Source organism: Ostrinia nubilalis, chromosome 13, assembly GCF_963855985.1.
Source record: "Ostrinia nubilalis chromosome 13, ilOstNubi1.1, whole genome shotgun sequence".
Taxonomy (NCBI): Eukaryota; Metazoa; Arthropoda; class Insecta; order Lepidoptera; family Crambidae; genus Ostrinia; species Ostrinia nubilalis.
In genome coordinates, this window is record NC_087100.1 from 9,289,992 (window position 1) to 9,296,140 (window position 6,149).

The window sequence follows — 6,149 nt, forward strand, 5'->3', positions numbered from 1 at the left end:
GTCGACTTTTCTCAGATTTCTTTTTTTGGACAGATTCCCTATTAATTGCAGATTTTTGAAAAAAATAATCAACTTCCTATCTTTGATGCAAGATACAAAATTTTTGCTAGAAACATAAAAAATATGCTTTTAGCGAAACATTCTAAAATTTTCAACTTAAAAGTTTGAAAAAATAAAGAACTTCCATAGGTCCAAAATAATTTTAAAAACTGCGCAGTTTTCTGAACTTTCATAATAACACAAAAAAACATGTACTTAATAGGCCATTATTTTCTGTAATCGCTCCACTAAAGTGGTAAGTCGGAGATTCCGTTACATGTTTTTGACTTTCTTAGGACTAAGTAATGTTTGCAATCCCTTAAGTTTACGTTATGTAGAACACATTTAGAGACAATAACTGAACAGAACATTTTTTGATCCACAACGAGGAAGCTCTTGCCCTTCATCTGGTATACAATAGGGAATATGAAAATATTGATGAACTGCGGACAAAGCTGACTGAAGCACAAAACCAAATTAAAATGAAGAAGAAGGTTTTACGAAGAATTTTTTGTTGTCCAATGTGCATTCAGGTCAACGGCGGACATTATGAACATTTACTTTAAATTAAATCATTACACCCATTTTTGCTCTCTCTCTCTCTCTCTCTCTCTCACACACACACACACACACACACACACAAACTCTTTCCCTTTCTCTCACACTCTAATATGTAGGTATATCGAATTTAATCGTAAAGTAACAACCACCACTGTGGTCTAGTGGTAAGGCCACCTATTTAGGACAGCCAATTCCTCTGTGGTTTAGGATTCCGAGTGAAGCTCGCTGATCATCCATCAGTTTTCATCAGGTCAGATGAAGGGCAAGAGATTCCTCGTTGTGGATAAAAAAATGTTCTGTTCAGTTATTGTCTTTAAATGTGTTCTACGTAACGTAAACTTAGAGAATTGCAATCATTAGTTAGTCCTAAGAAAGTCAAAAACATGTAACGGAATCTCCGACTTACCACTTTAGTGGAGCGATTACAGAAAATAATGGCCTATTAAGTACATGTTTTTTTGTGTTATTATGAAAGTTCAGAAAACTGCGCAGTTTTTAAAATTATTTTGGACCTATGGAATTTCTTTTTTTTTTTTAACTTTTAAGTTGAAAATTTTAGAATGTTCCGCTAATAGCATATTTTTTTATGTTTCTAGCAAAAATTTTGTATCTTGCATCAAAGATAGGAAGTTGATTATTTTTTTCAAAAATCTGCAATTAATAGGAAATCTGTCAAAAAAAAGAAATCTGAGAAAAGTCGACCCCAAAAAAAGATAAAAAAATTTGAAGCCTACTGGGTCATACAATTTGAAAAAATCACAAAATTAACGATAACTTCTAAACTATGAAAAATCGTAGAACATACATGGGGGTGAAATCGATAGGTCTAGTCCTCACCTATCACCTGCCTTCGGCTTGACACCTTACAAGAAACACCCTGTATAACCGTAACCACAGTGATAACAACGATATGAAATTAAAGATCAAAACGTAAAAAGGAACAGAATTTTACTATTGCCATGAAAAAAAACATAAGAGTGTTGCCATTTGACTGAATCTGAAATTAAAATAATCCGTAACGTTATCGAGTTAAAGAAAATATGTTGCATTTGTATAATTTGTAGTAATGGAATGATATCCCATTGAAAAGCATCACGCCATATTAAGCTTTTGTAGGTCTATCTTTACCAAGGCCGAATTCCTCAAATTATGGTAGTTTACTATTTTAGCCTAGACTTCAGTCTAGATTCTAGCATGTACCCAGTAATATGCGTATTATACCCAGGGATAACATTATTATGTCGCGACCTAATAAAATGTTATACTTACCTGTCTAGCACACAGCATGATAATGTTGTTTTGCCTACTTTTTGCCCGAAGTCTATTGAGCCCTTGAAATTGCACATATTATCATAACGATGCGTTACAAACGTAGGTACCATTACCTACTCCACCATAATTCAATTCATAAGTAAGTAATTTCATTTAAAATCCAATGGGCACGAAAGCTTTATTCCACATGTTGAGCTGGCTGAAGCGGGCGCAGGATTTGATTTCCCAACGATGTACGCCAGACGCACGGTGTCGCCTTACAAGGCAATGGTTCTCAATATGATAGCAATGGATAGGTAAGTACAGAGTAGACGAAGAATGGGAAGGAATGTTTACAAAATTAAATTAATAATTAATTTATTGTTAGTTTTATAGTAAGTAGGTTAGGTACCTACTTACATTATTATTTTGTAGTTTTATGTCTCTTGTATCTAATTTTAATGATACTTAGTTCTAACATGGATGTTCTAATATGCATTCTTCTATAAATAGGTAACGTGACCACAAGTATGTACATGTAAGGGCTGCAGAAAGTTGCTCACAATTAAGAAAAGTTCTAGCAGTTTCTCAAATTTGTGGACAGTGCTAGCTACGAAACTGTTCCTGTCTAGTTAGGTAATAACTAGACAGGAACAGTTTTAATGGTAATATTTTAAATCGCTATATGTTGAATTAAACGTTAAGCCTGTTAATGTTGAATGCTCCAACGTTTTGAGAACCTCTGATTCATCAGCTATCTGCGCAGGAGCGGCAACAGATGAGATTTCACACGAACTGTCTCGCTGATGCCACTTGAAGTAGAACTGATACTCCCCACTTGTCTTCAGCTGGACTTGGGAATAAGCCTGGATGCAATCACTTACTTAGTACTTAGTTTGCCAAATTATTTTTTCTGAAAGAATTGTAATAAAGGAAGGAGTACCTATATGTAATATAGTTGTAGAGTAGGTACCTCTTAGTTCAGTTGAAGTTGACCTACTTACTTAGTTGAAGGAACTAACGAGAATAGCCGAATTAGAATCATAGGCCTTTTAATTTTCTTTACTCAGAAAAATATTATAAAAATCAGCATAAGATCAATGCAATGCAATATTTATCTACATATACAGACCTAAGAAGGTCTGCTGGGAACGTATACCACTTACTGTCTTCCGTTAGACCTTCATCAAATAAAGATGTCAAACTAAAACAGCAGCAGATTAAAGCGTAAAATTACGCGTTACCCTCCGCCCCAGTAATTAATATCTTATGTGTTGTAGCACAAAAACTTCGGAGTTACACGATATGTCCGTCGGGCGGGCGGCCGTATGTGAAACGCGAGTCGCCGGCGCACGCGCCGCTCGGCTCATTTGCGCTCAATCTTAATATTGCAGCCCACGATGCACCATTACGATATCATAACAAGAGCTTTTTACGTTTTTGCTTCTAGGGAAGTTTGGCTTTTGACTCACCGATCTCTGAAACGGTGACTAATGTTGTTAATGATTTGGCGACGGTCTAATTGACAGTTTTCCTCAGTTATGATTTACAGTTTTGTAAGGCGTCGCCTTTTTTTTTAGATAATCTTCAGTCAGTGAGATGCTCACGTCTATCTTGCTTGGTGGAAAACTGGAAACCTTAACCAGCTGAGCTGAGCTGAGGCACGTGTACTTACCTACTACCTACTTACTTACTTTTTACAAGTTACTTATCTCGTCTCTACGTTTACCGCCACTGGTAATTTTTAAGGTTCTTCCTACTTCTTAATTGTTCATCATTATGGCTTTTCAGAAAAGTCCCCCACACTAAAGTGATTGCTTCTGTTTTATACCACTACAGGTAAAGCTTTTGGCCTGCACGATATGCATCTCGCCTGATGTAAAATAATGATAAAGGCATGGAAGCTTTTCTGTTTGGCTTTTTGTGCAAGTTACCAAACAAGTAGCTGGTGGATGTTACGACGGATGTAGATCACGTTATCATCCGCCGGCACATCAGAGGCATGATAAATCATCATTCGAGCATAAATTCACGTGAAGTCGCGTAATTACATAATCTGCCGATATGTTTATTGCACTCATTAGTCGCGAAAATGTGAGAGTGATAAGATAGAGGGTCGAACAAGGAGGCTCTGTGCGCCTGCGCCGGCGGGCGCAGGAAGCGCGGGCGGTTAGGGGTCGCGGATTTATCGCTCATCTCTGAATCGAAGTGATGTGCGAGCGCTTATTTAATCGATTAAATTCCTTTTCGAGTAGAAATATGCAAATGTTATTAATCATCCTATATAATGAATTTGCCACGCAAAACTTAGGCTGTGTTGCACCATCTTACATTAACTTTGACAAACGTCAAAAATCTGTTAAACTCCATACAAAAAGCACCGGTTATTGTCGTAGTTACCATTAAAATTAGGTGGTGCAACTCAGCCTTAAATCTATGTAGAATTGTAGAGTAAGCAACCATTTAGTAAGATATTGCAGAATGTTACGAAATAAGAAATAAGATAATTGTATAAATATCTAAGTTTAATAGGTATACTAAGTACTTACCTATAATATTAACCCTTTACGGCGCTCAATTGCAGTTCTGCATCATACCACTTGAACTCATAGAATCTTTCAAACAGTAACAAAAATACCTTCTAACGTAGTGCGGCATATCTGCAGCAAAGCAACCTTACGAGTTAGTTAACTCTGTTTGTGCTAGATGGCGCTATTTTATTTTTGTGATCACCTAAAGTGAGAAACTTGTAAAATCCGGTTTGTTTTGTTCGGTGGTGATTTTGATTCTTTGTTTTTCTGGTGTTAATGAAAATATTGATCTGAAATTGGTGTGGAGTGAGGGTAAGTTATTGGTTTTCAATAATTTGATATATTTAAAATGATTTTTATTGTATTTACAGAATTAGAGGACAATTTTCTTATGATGCAGTTATGCATCATTGCGCTTTAAATTTATCATTTTTACTATGTGTCTAATATCTATCTCTTTTCTTCTAGACCCATTATGACTTCGAGGCTTCCACATCCAGGTACCAGGACCCAATCTTGGACGACTGAGGACTTGGAGAATATTCTGGACCAATGGGAAAATAGTGATGATGGCTCAGATTTCTCAGACAACGATGATGTAGCTGATCCATCATACACATTGGAACCTAATGAACAGAGAACTCTGATGAGGAACCAGAAGTACTGGAGCCAGAGGACAAGAACATCTTGCCGCCGTACTTTGAGGCTGATAGCAGCACTACAGCTCAGCCATGTGATACATTGCAAGCTGTTCCTGCCCCTAGTTCCAGTTCTGCCACCATATCAAGAAGCGCGCTTATCCCTAAAGGCAAATACACTATGGAAAAATGAAAACTTAGAGCTTAGTGTAAACCAGATAAGGTTCAGAAGATCTTATGACCTGGCTAATGAAATCCAAGAGCTGCCATGAGATTTTAGCTTTGGAAAACGTTAGGTGAAACCGCATTCTTAACTGTAAGCTCCCAGAAGGAAAGCAGCTAAAAGGATAACCTAGAGGAACATCAGTTGAACAGGTTTCAAGTTATGATGGCGTTGGTATATCCTTGGTAGCTTGGAGAGTTAATAAGATTGTGAATCGGGTATCCAGCATTGATGGCAAGAACCTCACATCCGTAGTAAAGTAGAGTTGACAAGTCACAAAAGAAACATTACTGTAGAGGGGCCTTTTATAGTAGCAGAATATTATCATCACATGGGAGGACCTGATGGACCGCGTAATGGTACATTATAAGATTAAACTGCGTAGTAAACATTGACACATAAACCTCTCTTACCCCCTACTTTTTGGTACGATTTTACACCATGATGCACTTCTGCAACACCATGTTTTTTTCAAAAATAAATACTTTTTTTTCAAGTGTGTTTTTTTTAACTATTTTTCCCATCTTCTATATACCTCATACGACCTGTTTTTGATATAAAAATAATAAAATACGTTCTTGCGCCGTAAAGGGTTAAAAATACCTAATTTTTTGGAAAATTACGTAGAATCAAGAGTTTCTTATTACGACGCTTGGTAAACTTTAACTTCTTGACTTGGGATAACATTTCCAAGAACGCCATCGAACCATTCTAATTGATTCCAATAGATAGGGGTACAGGCTTCGGTCTGATAGAAATCTTTAGATTTTTACATATTTCAGATAGGAAAAGTTGCATTATAAGTAGGTACTTTTAGTAAGTAGGTACCTATATTTGATGGACAGTTAGTATGTCAGAAACCTATCTGAAAATCAGAAACCAGCTTACATCTTTGACATCATTTTA